The sequence below is a fragment of the Bidens hawaiensis genome, unplaced genomic scaffold (assembly GCF_021521415.1).
Source record: "Bidens hawaiensis isolate Kalapana, Puna unplaced genomic scaffold, B.hawaiensis_p1.1 tig00018757_1, whole genome shotgun sequence".
In the NCBI taxonomy this organism is placed as follows: Eukaryota; Viridiplantae; Streptophyta; class Magnoliopsida; order Asterales; family Asteraceae; genus Bidens; species Bidens hawaiensis.
Window position 1 is genome coordinate 112,255 of NW_027492846.1, and position 18,269 is coordinate 130,523.

Below are 18,269 nucleotides of genomic sequence, written 5' to 3' on the forward strand. Positions count from 1 at the left end.
TTTGAAGTCACGAATCATGTCACACCCCGACTTAGGGCCTAGGCGTGTAACCACAAGTTGGTACATGTTTTGTAAATATATCAAAGTTTATGGGTTAATTTTAGCGGAAGACTTTTAGTTTGAATATAATATTAATTTACATTGAAAATTTACTTGGGAATTAAATACCCAAGTATTCGTTTACAAAATATGTGTTCATATTACAAGGATTTAGTTTATAAAAAACGGAGCCATCTTGTAACGCATTTCTATCTTCATTAAGACTCCAATCCTTGCTATTGCTACTTATGCTTAATTACCTGCAATGGGTTGGAAAAATACGTCAGCTATGTGCCGGTGAACACGTTTGACTCTAAAATATTTGAATAACAGTTACAATAGAAATATAGTTTTCTTGACAAGCTCTGCAGAAGTATTTCTACTTCTGGTATATGTATCACTACCCTACACACATAAAAGTGTTCTCCGAGCCATGTAGCCCTTAATGGAGAACTAGTTATGACCGTTAGCCCACGTCCACGTAGCCTTTGACTGTTTAGGCTGAACAGTTATGTTTGGATCCAGACACATGTGTAATCGGTCTGAGTTGATTTTATTTTCTACTTTGAATTATATAGTTTTAGAGATCACGTAATCTCATGTAAATGTTGACTGACTCGTTGAGACAAACACTCGTTCATTTTATCGAGTATAAATATGTTTTGACTGTTTGTAAAGGTTAACGTATTCACATGTACCGTCGGTGTGCGGGTGAAACATTGACTGTGAATGAGAATGATATTAACCTATACTTGAATAGGTTTGTATAAATATTTGAATGTGTTTCTTGATTAAGCTATGATTGCTAAGCTTAACCTTGAAAATCGTTTATCTTGTTTGGGAATGAAACACTTTGTTTTTATGTGACGTTTAATATAACATGCTTTGACTTAATAGGTTATAACACGTTGGTAAGTTTCTCCAGGTAAGTAAACGGGTCCCTCGGTTGATTGGGATTTGTACGAATTACTTTTCCTTAGGCAAGAAACTTACTACTAGTGATATCCCCATACAGTTTACTACATACCCGTCAAAATATATCTTTTGTTAACATTACTTACTTATAAAGTAACGTTTATGAAAACTCGTTTATGAATGTTTATAGAATGTTTATAAAATACTTTCAAGGTTAAAGACCATAGCCTCGATTGATACTAAGCTATAATTTGAATAACTTAAACGTAACTCCTACCTTAGTATAGATACTCGGAATAATAATACTAAGAAAACTTGACGGTAAGATCTTGATCTACTCGCTTATATGATTGCTACTCGTTTATGACTTCAAAACTTGCACGAACTTAGAGAAAACGGAACGATGGTTCGTTACGGCAGTCGGGCATGCCTTCCTATGTTAACTATGTGAAAGTGGAGTGGGATTTGGGATGAGAAGGCCTCATACCGTCACCCCCTTTTATAGGCGATTTTAGTCACCAATCGCTATACGCGATGGGTTTTCTTTACCCCATCGCGTATCGCGGCGCCGCAAAATGACGCCGCCTTACCAGATTGTGACATTTGGCCTATCATATCGTGCCACGTGTTGACACGTGGTTGGACACGTTTCTGGTGACTTAGCATGGTCATCGCGATACGCGATGACCTTGTTGGTTAGGCCGTAGTGTATTGCTACGCCGCCCATTTCTGGGTGATTGTGCAAGTCCATCGCTATACGCGATGGGTGAATTGGTTTCCCGTCGCGTATCGCGATGTGCCAAGATTTTCATAATTTTCATTTTAGTCCATGTACATATAAAAGTTAGTATATTTGGCACATTTCTTCTAGGGTTATTTACACGGTGTTACAAATCAAAATTTTTGCGAGGCCACGTAGATTATTAAAACCTCCCTAACATACCACCTGCCATTTTTATCCAATCTCCTTATGATATTGTTTACTAAGATATTGCATGTCCATTTTCTTATATAAATGTATAAGTTTGCCTTTTCTTTATATAAAACACTCATTCACCACCATATAACATTGAGTATTACTATTAAGGCTTTAATACCCGTCCGACATTAGAATAAGTTAAAATGCGCGAGAGTAAGAAAGAGGGAGAAAGAAAGGTGATTGTAGTAGTATGTGGTAATCGTTGTCGGCAAGCGATGACAAACGGCGACAAGCGGCGGTTATAGCCGGTCGACCATAGTAGTTGATGGTGATTTTATAGTGGAGCAGCGTCAGTTTCAATGGCAGTATTACGACGAGTAATCGTACTACGATAGAAATACAGTGATGATAATCGATAACTTTATGGCGATGATAGTAGTAGTAAGTGGCGGTATCGGTGGAACTACAACGACAGATGCCGGAACAATCGCCAAGAGCTATCAAAGGCGGGCCGAGACGGTGATCCTTTGTGATGGTATTGGCGGTACTTTGTTGAAGGTACTACGTATAATGGCGTGACAAAGATGCTATGGCGGGGACACAGAGATTGTGGTAAAGGTGATGAGTCTCGTGGTGGTTATAAGATGGGTCCTGTAAGACCCCGTTACCGGTAGCCTTACTTTAGTGTTGGATTTACTCATACGCATAGTTCTTTATATCGGAGTTAATAAAATCATACGCGGAAAATTAAAACCTTCATAAAACATTGCATATCAAATCATAATCATGTCTTAAAACATTCTTCTTGTCTTTCAAAATCAAAACACAAGTTATAAAACATAGCAGGTCTTCAGATGCCAAGCTTCTATTCTTCTGTCATGTCTCCCGCTCACGCCAGCTGTCGCATCCTACTCACCTGCGTGCATACTAACAGTCAGCTACGCTGAGTGAGTTCTAGTTAATCACACACATGCAATACATATATATTTACATACTTTCATTCATACCTTTATATCTTTATTTCATTCATACTTACCTTCATTTCTTACGTTATAAAGAGCATTACGCCCTACTTCCCTCGAGTATTATTAGGGCTCGGTCCCTCTTTCCTCGAGTATTATTAGGGCTCAGTCCCTCCTTCCTCGAGTATTATTGGGGCTCGGTCCCTCCTTTCTTGAGTATTATTAGGGCTCGGTCCCTCCTTCCTCGAGTATTATTAGGGCTCGGTCCCTCTTTGTTACCACACAACCCTACCTCATTTACATCCATTCATATATTGTACATATCATATTATCTTTCAACATAACATTCCAACTTGTCAAAACGTGCAATATCCGAAGATCGTTCACGTACTGACAAGCAATCATTCATACTTTTCACATACTCACATAAGGGATACATTTAACACTTAGGATAAACGTATTAACAAACTCATCGAGCATGAACACAGCCCCGAAAACATAACAAGGAAATGGGGCTAGAAACTCACCTGGATTCGGTTGCGCTCGCCTTTAATCGTAATCCCCTTATTTAGTTGAGCACAGCTAACTGTTATTTATATATATATATATATATGTTAATCACCCGTATACTTAATTAAGTGGGTTATTTAGTATGACAAACTGAAAATTTTTCTTACTTTTTCAGACACTCATCACGACTTGACTCAAATTTTCGGGACGAAAATTCTTTAACATGGGAATGATGTGACAATCGTAAATTTCAGCTTAACTTTGTTAACTCAACTCCGTCAATTTAAACTTAAAGATTACTGAATCTATAATGCACACCTCATTACATTTAAACTAGGGTTTAAATGACGCTTGACACTTACTACATGTGTAGTCTTTCAGGAATTGCACCGAAACGCAAACGAGTTGACGCAAACAATTGGTGAATAAACGAAAAACGTCAAAACAATAATTATGTGATAATTATGTGTTAGACTTATGTGTTATGTGATAACATTGTTATAAACGTTAACTCAATGTGCTAGAACTAGTTATTTAAGCTAGGAAAGTACAAACTAGAAGTTGAGGGACTAAAGTGTAATATGTTATTATTATTAATAAATATAAACCCTAACCTCTCCTCCCTCTCCCTCTTCCCAAAACCGACGGCCAGCCCCCCTTCCCCCTCCTCACGATCGGCTCACACACACACACATATCTTTTGGTTTTTGATCTTGTTTTTCACAATTGAAGCCTCCTACACCCGATTCTAGTCATCTTCTACCTTCCTCTTGCTTATTTTTGTGCTTTTGAAGGTATAATTATAAACCCTAAAATCTGTAAATTTCATATATTGTGTTTATATGATCTTTGTTTGATTTGATGATGTATTGATGATGATTTGATAACTAGAATTGATATTATTACATGTTAATTGTTGTGTCTTTGATTTTGAGATCAAATAAAACCCTAACCATGTATGTATGGTGTAATTGATATGCATGGATGATGGTTATGGTGTCTAGAATGTTATATGAACGGATTATGGTCCATAGATAGTTAATATATTGAGTTTGGATGCAAACAGTTTCTGGACAGATTGTGTTGCTGATGTTCAATTGACTGTAACGGGGTGTAAATGTGAAAACTGGTTGAGATTATTGATACTACAGTAAACTAGGATGAGTCTAGCTTCTAAAGAATGTAAATTTGAAATTTTTGGACGTGTAAAAGTTAACCTTTATGATTTTACAAAAACGTTGTGCAAAGCTGAGTTGTTAGACCTGCTGTTAGGTTGTTTTGTAAATATTATATCTCATGAACTACGAGACCAATTGGGTTGGTTCCACTTCTGGAAGTTGACTTGTTGAGTTAGGAACCTAACCCAAGTGGTCTTGCATTTTTTGGATTTTTCATTTAATGGTAATTGCAAATAACTTTCTGTTGCGCATAAATTTGACTGTTATGAGTTTGCTGTGGTAAATTGATTATTATGAGAAATATATATGGAATAAATATACAACAAAATATGTTCTGGAAACCTAACACATATATGCTTTTGTGATGATTTTTGGTAAATTAATTGAGATGCTATGATCGGTGGAATAGTACAATCTTTCAAGTAGAATTTCTGTCTCGGTGAAACTAGCTGCTGAATTTTGTGAAAATGCATGAAACATGATAATTGCTAGTTAATTGTTATGTTTTGACCAAATTGCCCCTGTGGGGAATACTTGCTATATAATTGTTATGTTTTGACCAAATTGCCCCTGTGGGGAATACTTGCTATATAATTGTTATGTTTTGATTAAATTGCCCATGTGGGGAATACTTGCTAAATAGTTGTCGTGTTTCGACCAAATTGCCCTTGCGGGGAATAATTGCTAGTTAATTGTTATGTGTGACCAAATTGCCCTTACGGGGAGTAATTGCTAGTGATGTACATTATTAATACATGACACGTAAATAATTGCTCACACATGTAATGTATCACGAATGTACTTGTTAAAGTCACACGCTATTCACAAACGAAACACGAAACACATTGTGTGCATAGGTATTATGTGCCGAGTCTAGAGACTCGATAATAGTTCCGACACTTAGAAAAATCTCTTTGTTGTTTTAGAACGCTAGAGAGAGTTTTTCTGTGACGCGCATCCTTTGGTGATTTATTTTGGGAATTCTTCGCAAACAGTGAGTTCACTTACCCCTCTAAACTATTTTCAAACGCTTTTCACTTGGGGAGATAACATACTCCGAAAACGCATTTAAGATTTTGTTAATATAAATTATATATCACTTGTAAAGACTAAGTGGCAAACGCAATAACTAAAGTCCTTCATTCACATCGAACCGTTTAATATTGGACAATAGCGAGTCATTGTTGAGTAGTACTACTGGGTTTGACAAACCCCACCCAACGCTAAACTCGACTGGAGGTCGAGTGGGTGTAATCTTGGCTAAACACATACCATGGTCGGGATAGACCTGGTGGCAAGGCAAATGATAAACAGTCAGCTTCGGTGTCGAACACTTAGTAATACTTGTTTTATAGGTTAGCTACCTATAGATATATAATTGACATAACACTATCTGGTAACGCAAAACGCTAAACGCTTTGTTTTATATAAACTTGTGAACTCACCAACCCCGTGTTGACACTTTTAGTATGTTATTCTCAGGTAGCCGAGGCGGGCGCGCGGTATAGGATCATGCATGGTTTTTGAACATTCTGATATGCAAACAAGTTTTTAACTATTATCACTTGGGTTTTTAAGTCGTCCTGCATGACGTAACATTTGTCTTTGGTTTTTACGCTTTCGCACTTATTTTCATTTAAACGTTTTTATGGTTTGATTATAACTAATGATTCCGATCCTGTTAGTTCACACCCTCTGACGGTAAAACTCCGTTAGTGGATTTTGAGGGTGTGACATTTAGTTAGCATAAGCATCTTCTAAGTTGGCCTTGTTGTTAGATGGGGTATGGGTTTAGGCCAGGCCCAAACAAAAACTGGGTCAGCCGAGAACTCTAGGTAGAAAACCCCAGTTTGACCGAGAACCTTGTTTTTGGCCGAGAACATCATGACCGAGAACCACATGGCCGAGAACCACATGGCCGAGAACCTCATGGCCGAGAACTTTTGTTGACTGTCAGGTTGGCCGAGAACCACAAGGTTTGACCAAGGATCTTCACAGTTGGCCGAAAACCCCCAGCTCGACTTGTTTTTCTACCCTAGGTTCCCACCTTGCCCAGCCAATTTGTTCTATGGCTCAAATCATGACCTTTAACCCTTTTATTATCATTACCCATAATCGTTTTACACTCGTTAGTAGTACTTCATCAAGATCTAGTCTATTTTAGGTACAAAGTTTGGACCTTTAGGCACAAAACGTTCTTTAGGCTAGACCTAGGGTTTACTTGACGAACCGTTCATAACCTTAAGCTTGCTAGGTCCATTTTAGTCATCAAGTTTGCAACTTTATGAACTAACTAGACCCGATCTACTCTAGGTTTGAATTTCATGATTATTCGTTCATAAAAACGTAACCTTTAAGATCAAGAACATAACTTTATGACGTTTCTAGGTCGCAGCTAGCTTTGATTATGAGCTTGGATCGTTTATCTAGCTTGAGTAAGGATGATAAACCAAAGACCTATGCTCGTTTGATCTTGGATCTCGTTTCCTTCTCTTGTGGCCGAAAATAGAAAGAGTTGTGTGTGTTATGGAGGTGTAGGGAGAATAAGATGGATAATATGGATGGAAATGGAAAGATTTAGGGTTTAAGGGGTATTTTTACTCCCTTAATCCCATGTACCTAAGGCCCATCTCCCTTTTTAGTCCATGATTAATTCATCTAATTAGCTTACTTATCTCACCATCCTTTATTATTATTTTATTTACCATCTTAAGTAAACTTGTCCATCAAAGAGATAATATATAAAATATTATTTACTGAAATTTTGGGATGTTATAAGTCTTCCCTCCTTAAAGAGGTTTTGTCCCCGAAACCTAACTATTACATAAACAGATTAGGGTGAAACTTGCGCATCTCATCCTCAGCTTCCCAAGTAGCATCCGATCCCTTACGATGCTTCCAAATCACCTTCACTAAGGGTATAACCTTGTGGCGAAGTTGCTTCTCCTTGCGATCGACAATCTCTATTGGTTGCTCAATGTAGTTAAGCTGTTCATCAACCTCAATGTCCATCAGTGGTACGTGGAACGTGTCATCAGCTAGACATTTTCTCAGATGAGAAACATGGAAGGTTGAATGAATTCTTTCTAGTTCTTCAGGCAAATCCAGCTTATAGACTACTTCACCCACACAATCTAATATCTTGAAGGGTCCAATGTATTTCGGACTCAACTTTCCCCTCTTCCTGAAACGAATGATTCCTTTCCAAGGCGAGACCTTGAGCATTACATTGTCACCTACGTTAAACTCAATCAGTCGTCGCCGCTTATCAGCATACGACTTTTGTCGGTCTTGAGCAGCTTTCATTCTCGCCTTAATCTGATCGAACTTTGAAGAAGTTTCTTGCACAACTTCTAAACTTCCCATCTCTTTCTGACCGATCTCTCCCCAACATACGGGAGTCCTACATCACCTTCCATAAAGCATCTCAAATGGTGGCATACCAGTACTTGAATGCTAACTGTTGTTATAGGAGAACTCTGCCAGATGCAGATGATCATCCCAACTTCCACCAAAATCTAAAACACAAGCACGTAGCATATCCTCAAGGGTTTGGATCGTCCTTTCAGACTGCCCATCTGTTTGAGGATGATATGCCGTACTGATGTTTAATCTCGTTCACATAGCTTCATGGAACTTCTTCCAAAAACTAGAAGTAAACCGTGTATCTCTATCAGACACGATCGATAAAGATACTCCATGCTTAGTTACAACCTCTTTTATGAACAAGCTTGCTAACGTTTCTGACGAGATAGCCTCTCGTATGGCAGAAAGTGAGCACTCTTGGTCAAACGGTCCACAATCACCCAGATGATATCATGTTGCTTAGCTGTACGAGGTAGCTTAGTTATGAAATCCATGGTGATGTGTTATCATTTCCATTCAGGTATCTCTAAAGGCTGCATCTTCCCATAAGGCTTCTGATGTTCTGCCTTGACTTGCAAGCAAGTCAAGCACTTACCAACATAATCCACCACATCATTCTTCATTCCTGGCCACCAGTAGTCTCTTTTCAAATCTTGGTACATCTTGTTGGATCCTGGATGAATTGAGTATCTTGACTTATGAGCTTCATCTAAGATTCGACCTCTAAGACCTCCATGGCGTGGGATCCACATGCGGTCAAATCTAGTCTTAACGCCATGAGTATTTTCCATCAACTCATCTTGCTGGCCATAAACTCTCTCTTTCTTCACTAACCCTTCTTCTACTAACACCTTTGACTACACGATGATGATTTCTTCAAAAAGACTTGAATTCATAATCAGCTGGTATGACTTTACTGTTGCAATGACTTCCTCATTCTTACGACTTAGCGCATCCGCGACCACATTAGCTTAACCAGGGTAGTACTTTATATCACAGTCGTAGTCTTTTATCAGCTCTAACCACCTTCTCTATCTCATGTTCAGCTCTTTTTGTTCAAAGAAACATTTTATGCTCTTATGGTCGGTGTAAATGGTACACTTAGTGCCATACAGATAATGTCTCCAAATCTTAAGAGCATGTACTACAGCTGCTAGCTCTAAGTCATGCGTCGGATAAGTACTTTCGTGAACTTTCAACTGTCTAGACGCGTAGGCTATTACTTTTCCTCGTTGCATCAATACGCAACCTATCCCACGATGCGAAGCATTGGTACAAACAACCAGGTCCTCATCACTATCGGGTAAAGAAAGGATTGGAGCTTGCGTGAGTCTTTTCTTTAATTCCTGAAAGGATTCTTCTTGGATCTTTCCCCAGCTGAATACTATTGTCTTTCGGGTCATACTGGTCAACGGTGCGGCTATCTTGGAGAAACCTTCGATGAATCTCCTATAGTAGCCAGGTAACCCTAAGAAGCTTCGTATATCAGTCGGATTCTGTGGAGTCTTCCAATTATTTATCGCTTCAATCTTTGCGGGGTCCACCATAATCCCTTCTGAATTAATCACGTGACCTAGGAATTGCACTTCTCGCAACCAAAACGCGCATTTTGAAAATTTAGCATACAACTTCTCCTTCTTCAGAGTCTCCAATACCTCTCTGAAATGTTCAGCATGATCAGTCTCATTCTTTGAATAAATCAATATGTCATCAATAAAGACGATTACCGATTTATCCAACATAGTCCGACACACCCTATTCATCATGTCCATAAATGCTGCCGGAGCATTTGTTAGACCGAATGACATCACGAGGAACTCGTAGTGTCCATACCGCGTCCTAAATGCTGTTTTAGGGATGTCTGTCTCTTTCACTTTCAATTGATGATAGCCTGATCTAAGATCTACCCGGGAGAACCAACTCGAGCCTTGTAGTTGGTCGAATAGATCATCAATCCTTGGCAAAGGGTATATATTCTTTACCGTAAGCTTATTCAACTCGCGATAGTCTATTCACATTCTCATACTTCCATCCTTCTTCTTCACAAATAGCACTGGTGCGCCCCACGGGGAAACATTTGGTCTAATAAAACCCTTGTCGAGGAGTTCTTGCAGTTGGGACATTAATTCTTTCATCTCATACGGCGCTAGACGGTAGGGCGCTTTCGCGACGGGTTGGGCTCCTGGTACTAAATCTATCTGAAATTCTATCTCTCGCTCCGGCGGCAACCCCGGAAGATCCTCAGGGAATACTTCTGGGTAATCGCGCATTATAGAAGCATCCTTAATTTCTTTTGTCTCAGCCGTAGCGTTGACAACGTACGCCAGGTAGGCACCGCACCCTCGCCTTAACAAACCCTCGGCTTTTATCATCGAAATGACGTTAAGCCCAGAACTTTCCTTATCACCATAAACCGTCACCGCACTACCATCCAAGGACTTTAACCCTATTATCCTACTCTTACACACTATCTGAGCTTCGTACTCAGACAACCAATCCATTCCCAAAACCACATCGAACCCTCCTAAGGTCATTATGTACAAGGTAACAGGGAACTCATGTCCTTCTAATTCTATCTTACAGTCCTTAACCATTTTCATTATTTTAGCCGAAGTGTCACTAGAGATTTCTACTATAAAAGTTTCAGACACTCGGCAATATTTCATTTTAGCTAATTTAGTAAAGGGCATGGCCACGAAACTTTAGTTCGCACCCGAATCAAATAATACTGAAGCGGAAATACCGTTTACTAGAAACGTACCTGTGACGACATCGGGAACTTGCTTGGCTTGTTCTTGAGTCAGCATGTAGGCTCTGGTCTTTGGCCTGGTTGGTTCAGCATCCTTCTTCCCACTCCCTCCTGCTTCGCCCTCAGTGCATTCCCTAGCAAAGTGACCTGTCTTACAGCACTTGTAGCATGCGGGCTTAGCGCTGCACTCATGAGCATAATGACCAGCCTTCGCACACTTATAGCAAGTATTCGTCCCAACTCTGCATTCCCCAGCATGCATCTTTCCACATTTATAACAAGTGTCAGATCCTTTACCCCATCTGCATTCACCACCGTGTGCCTTGCCGCAAGTTTTGCACGGCCTTTTCTCCCACACCTTCGGTTTCTTATCTTTTGAGTTCCACAACTGAGTATCGGATCGTTTAACAGGAGCGACCCACTTCTTGTCTTTCTCTTCTTCCCTTATCACAACATCGTCCGCAGCCAGATCCTCATAAACCATCTCTGCGAGTTCGAAATTAGAGTCAAAAGTAGCAGGTTTATTCGCCCTGACCAGCATGCGAACTTTCTGTGGCAATCCCCTCACGTAGCACTTGATTCTCTTCGCCTCAGTGTTGACCATATAGGGCACCAACCTAGACATTCGGTTGAACTCGGTGGTGTACTCAGGATGTGTCATCGTCCCAGCTTTCAAGTTTAGGAACTTCATCTCCGCCCTCTCAACCTCGGCGTCAGCACAAAATTTCTTCATAACCAATTCTTTCAGATCCTCCCACCTCATAGCCTTGATTTCCTCTCGACTCCTTCTCTGCTCAATTGATCCCCACCAATACATCGCCTCATCTTCAAACGATTGGGTGGCATAACCGACAACTTGATCGGGGCGACACTCGCTAATGCGGATAACCTTGTCCATAGTGGTTATCAATCGAAGAGTAGCGATTGCGTCACCCAACCCAGACAGCTTCGGTGGGTCATATCCTTTGAAGGACTTATAGTTGCACCCACCTCGGCCTATTTTCCTGTCACCAGCTTTCGCCGACCTAACTCCACTCGAGGCCTCCCTCTCTTCTTCCTCATCTCTCCTACCATCACCACCTGCTCCTCCAGCAGTTCCTTCACGGCTTCCAGTAGACCCTCCAGGAGTAATATTCTTCACAGTAGTGGCTACAGCTTGGACAATAGCTGCTTGAATTGCGGGATCCAGTTGAACCCCTTCGTTGTTGTTCGGGTCTCCTCCAGCTATGCTTCCTTCATCTCCGGTATTGGAAGCTGTCTCATCCGAAGGTTGTTGGGCACGACGAGGCCTGCCACGGCGTCCAGTGCGTCCTTCGGTTCTCACAATTCCTCCAGCTCCTACATTTCCTCCCATTCCAGCCATCGTATTCTAAAAGGGAAAACACAAACGTCATCACTCAATGAACTATTTAGTACAAGGATAGTAAGGCTAATAGGTAATAACGGTGGCCAGCTGTGATTAGCTGATCACGTTACTTTCCGTGTCCTATACACTTCCCTTTATGAGTCTATTTGTGCTGGTTCTACTTTAAACAATTAATAAATTAAGGAAATCAAGTAATCATATCTCTAATATTAACATTCATTATTTAATCATACATTTTACCTTTACTAGGCGTGCTTGAGCGACACATGGCATTCTTGGACTGGCATCTTCTTTCTTTTCTTACATAAATCCCATTCTATGTTCGAGTCTAAGCATATGGGATGCTTAAATCTCTCGAACTTTGCTCTGATACCAACTTGTAAGACGCCGTTACCGGTAGCCCTACTTTAGTGTTGGATTTACTCATATGCATAGTTCTTTATATCAGAGTTAATAAGATCATACACGGAAAATTAAAACCTTCAAAAAACATTGCATATCAAATCATAAACATGTCTTAAAACATTCTTCTTGTATTTAAAAATCAAAACCCAACTTATAAAACATAGCAGGTCTTCAGATGCCAGGCTTTTATTCTTCTGCCATGTGTCCCGCTCACGCCAGCTGTCGCATCCTACTCACCTGCGTGCATACTAAAAGTCAGCTACACTGAGTGAGTTCTAGTTAATCACATACATGCAATACATATATACTTACATACTTTCATTCATACCTTTATATCTTTTTTTCATTCGTACTTACCTTCATTTCTTACGTTATAAAGAGCATTACGCCCAACTTCCCACGAGTATTATTAGGGCTTGGTCCCTCCTTCCTCAAGTATTATTGGGGCTCGGTCCCTCCTTCCTTGAGTATTATTAGGGCTCGGTCCATCCTTCCTCGAGTATTATTAGGGCTAGGTCCCTCCTTCCTCGAGTATTATTAGGGATCGGTCCCTCCTTCCTCGAGTATTATTAGGGCTCGGTCCCTCTTTGTTACCACACAACCCTACCTCATTTACATCCATTCATATATTGTACATATCATATTATCTTTCAACATAACATTCCAACTTGTCAAAACGTGCAATATCCGAAGAACGTTCACGTACTGACAAGCAATCATTCATACTTTTCACATATTCACATAAGGCATACATTTAACACTTAGGATAAACGTATTAACAAACACATTGAGTACGCACACAGCCCCGAAATCATAACAAGGAAATGGGGCTAGAAACTCACCTGGATTCGGTTGCCCTCGCCGTTAATCGTAATCCCCTTCTTTAGTTGAGCACGGCTAACTGTTATTTATATATATATGTTAATCACCCGTATACTTAATTAAGTGGGTTATTTAGTTAGCTTAAGCATCTTCTAAGTTGGGCTTGTTGTTAGATGGGTTATGGGTTTAGGCCAGGCCCAACTGTCCAATAAAGCTTAGGCCCAGCTAGGGTCAGGCCCAAACAGAAACTGGGTCAGCCGAGAACTCTAAGTAGAAAACCCCAGTTTGACCGAGAACCTTGTTTTTGGCCGAGAACATCATGACCGAGAACCACATGGCCGAGAACCAAATGGCCGAGAACCTCATGGCCGATAACTTTTGTTGACTGTCCGGTTGGCCGAGAACCACAAGGTTTGACCAAGGATCTTCACAGTTGGCCGAAAACCCCCAGCTCGACTTGTTTTTCTACCCTAGGTTCCCACCTTGCCCAGCCAATTTGTTCTATGGCTCAAATCATGACCTTTAACCCTTTTATTATCATTACCCATAATCGTTTTACACTCGTTAGTAGTACTTCATCAAGATCTAGTCTATTTTAGGTACAAAGTTTGGACCTTTAGGCACAAAACGTTCTTTAGGCTAGACCTAGGGTTTACTTGACGAACCGTTCATAACCTTAAGCTTGCTAGGTCCATTTTAGTCATCAAGTTTGCAACTCTATGAACTAACTAGACCCGATCTACTCTAGGTTTGAATTTCATGATTATTCGTTCATAAAAACGTAACCTTTAAGATCAAGAACATACCTTTATGACATTTCTAGGTCGCGGCTAGCTTTGATTATGAGCTTGGATCATTTATCTAGCTTGAGTAAGGATGATAAACCAAAGACCTATGCTCGTTTGATCTTGGATCTTGTTTCCTTCTCTTGCGGTCGAAAATAGAAAGAGTTGTGTGTGTTATGGAGGTGTAGAGAGAATAAGATGGATAATATGGATGGAAATGGAAAGATTTAGGGTTTAAGGGGTATTTATACTCCCTTAAGCCCATGGACCTAAGGACCATCTTCCCTTTTTAGCCCATGATTAATTCATCTAATTAGCTTACTTATCTCACCATCCTTTATTATTATTTTATTTACCATCTTAAGTAAACTTGTCGATCAAAGAGATAATATATAAAATATTATTTATTGAAATTTTGGGATGTTACAGGTCCGTATAACCGAATTATTCTAACAACTTGGTATAAACCTTTTTAATTATGAAATTTAGTAAAAGTATTGAATAGTTAACATTGAGTAAATACTGGTCAAGTTTAACTCTTGATTATACATAATATAAATGTTATAATAATTTTTATAATATTTATAGTAGAAGCCGTCACTAAGACAATGATTCAAAGATGTTAATAAAATAGACTGTATAATACATAACAATTAGTTTAGTATCAAACTAATTGTTATATACATATATATATAAACATGTTTTATATATAAGATATAAGTTCATATGAATACAAGTGGTTTATAAATAAGAAGATTATCTCTACGAAATGTGTCAACTGGTTAGTAGGTTATCTTTGTATTTAATGACTCGTAAGATGACTTAGAGTATTATTGGCATATATTCAGGTATATCAACTCTGAGGACATTTTGTAAAAATAAAAGACGTTACTAATTAACTAGAAGGCTTGGACTACGGGTAACATCTAATATGTGAGTTCAATGACCTTGCCCCTCTTTAGTATTATTTTTGGGCTGAGTTACATGCTCGTGTAATGTTTTGTAATAAAATTATAAGTTTCAAATACTCTTTTTTCTTAATCATTTTGAGACGAGATACACACAAACTTATATTGATTTTGAACATGCTTAAAATAATTTTTTATGTGGACCATATGCTTTCAAATCCTTATCGTGTTATATTCACTAAAGTTTGAAATGGTTTTAATTGAACTAGCATGGTTATAGACAAACATTGATTTTAGTAATTTTAAAAACATGTTTATAAAACAATATGGAATGACTAGGCACAGTCATAAGCAAAAATGATTATATTAAAATGTTTTATGAGTGGTTTTATACCACCGGGGCCTACGAGCTGGAAAACTCCATGTAAAACCTTATGGGCATTGGAGGATGGTGTTATGTCACATACCTTCGGGTGAATGACTCCATGTACGGATAATTGGTGCATTGGTGCATTGGAGGGTGGTTTCGTAGCACGGGCTTGCGCGCTGGAGAACCCACATCTAAGACTTTAAGGCTTTGGGGGTATTTGTGTACCTGTACAGTGTAACACGGAGAGTGAAATCTCCAAGTAGCTGGGCTACAATGGAATTAACGGGAAAAGGTTGAGGTTATCGTAGAGTTGGTGGCTCTAATAGGTAACCAAAATCCAACAACGCTTAGGTAGAGGGTACCGTAGAGTGGGTGACTCTAATAGGTAACGGAAACCAGACGAGCGGCTTAAAAATCTATAACTGTGACCTTGAAATAAATTTAGTGTCAAACTTGTTTTTATGCTAAAACATTATATACTTTATCGTTTATTAATTAATAAACTTAGAACTCACCAGCAAAAGCTGACTTGTTTTAGCATGTATTTCAGGTTAAGAGTAATTAGTGTCGTAAAAGACATCAAGTGGCTATTTGGCACGAGCAGTATTTGACACAAAGAACTCTGATAGGCAGAGCCTTATTCAAGTTTGTTGTACAGACTTAAAACTCCCGCTGTGGTTATCAATAAAGAGGCTCTGTTTTGTGTAAATCCAACTTTTTGTTGCGCCCTGATCTTGGGGTGTCACAAGTTGGTATCATAGCCATAGTTTAAGGGAAAGGAAGGTAGATACGTTGATCAGTACTTGACTAGCTAACGGATGATAGCTAAAACATATGAGTGAAGGTAAATGTTTAATCACACATAGTTAATGTTATTAAGGAGTCACATTTATGGATTGTGTTCTAGATATATGTATGCTAACACGTGCATACTTGATTAAAGATACTAAGCACATAAACACAAAAATTTAGATACATGATGCGAAATAACTAGAATACGTGTAAAGTAAATTGACAATTACACTTGATCAACGTAATTATAAATTTACATCTATGTATGTGTGCTAGAAAATACCATTGTGTTCAGAAATTCTTGTGTCTTAACGATATATAGCATAATACATCTATATCCAAACAAAGCATATAATAAATGTATGAAAATGTTGGAAGAAAGACATAAATAAATGCATTTGAGAAGTACTTCAAATATATAACTACATGTAACGAACTATAATAAAATAAAACTTAGAATATAATTTCAAGAATTCAAATCCTAATAAAATAAATAAATAAATAAATAAAATAATAATAAAAATAACATGATCAATGAGTACGTAAGATTATATGGAACCATCTTTTGTGTGAATTTAAGTCAAGATTGATCTTGTATATGGAACTATCTTTTGTGTGAAAGTCAAGATTGATCTTGTATAGTATAAATAAATATCGTAGTAAATAATAATAATAAAAATAAGTAGGTGAATGATGTACTTCTTGAAAATAATAAAATTAAAATTTGTAAACATAACTTATATTACGCGGTTTATTTAGATTTTATTTATAATATTGCTGTGAATATATAACTTGAATCCGGGTTTCGATAGTTTTTTGGGTTTCATATTCATTTTATTTTATTTAGGATGATTTAAATTAAAATTTATGATTGTTTATAATCTTGATAATAAAAGCAAGATATTATAAAAATAAACCAATGAAAATTACGAACACTATGCATGCATGATGGATACGAAAAACCAAAAACAACCATCATATATATAAACAAATTAAGCTTATTTCGTAGTGATGCTATCAATAAGTATATCACTTCAAATAGTTACTTTTTATATTTTGTAGAGATTAATCTATGAATATGATCAGAGTTAAAAGAGAAGGCCTGATCAATTTGTTATAGTATAGTGTAATCAAGATTTGTTATGCTGTAATACTTTCTAAAGCGAACCTTTTCACAACAAAGTTTGATTCTTTTTTATTTAACCACAAACTAACCTTTGTAGTCTCTCGTTTCAATCCTAAACTCTAATTGGTGAACCATTAATCATGGAACACCGCAATGGACATTGGATTATACACTAAATCACATACTCTAGTGAGATGAATCTCTTTAAAAATATAAGAATAATGCTGCATGATACAATTAGAATCACAAACTCAATTCTAAATAAAATCAATAAAAAATAAAGCATATATTAAAATTTTCGTTACTTGTTAAAGAACTAAAAATCAGTGGAGAAACAATACTACTGGAAATAGAGTACAAATACATCATTAATAAGCCTTTCCCTAAAGCAAATAAGAAGAAGCATTATAAATATAAAAATTCATTGAAGTCAATCTAAAAAGTCAAAAACACTTCAAAATGACCTCTTCACTTGTTTAGTAGGCCCAAATTGTTTGGTAACAGTCCACCGTAATTAAAAAGTGTTTGTTTACTTGTAAGATAGTTGAAAGAAAAAAATTAACTCGGCAAATCTTATGCTTGGCCCCATAAAAATAGCCATGGCTGCAAATTAAGTAACTTATTTGATACAAAAATTCATTAAAGTTTAAAATTAAAGTAGCACACTGCACTTTTAGATAAAAACATGAATATGATCCTTGATTCAATGGCTTAGAAAGAACTTGCTTAACATAAGGTGAGTAATACTAAAGTTACAATTCATAAATCTCTAAATACTCCGTATTATGATGTTCGACTATTAACATAACCATTTCTATCAAAGATTAATAGTTTGAGACCATGTCTCAAAATGTTGAAAAATCTAAATGGAGACCACAAGAAAGTGTTAACTGAAAAAATACATTGTTTCTATAATACCTGTTAGAGTTTGGAAGCCAAACTCCCATATCAAGATTATATAGGGTAGTGCTTTTGAACGACTCTTTTGAGTTTTGACTGTAGTCATTTTGACAAGACTTAAAATCATATTTCAGTCGTTTTGAACACATATATACAT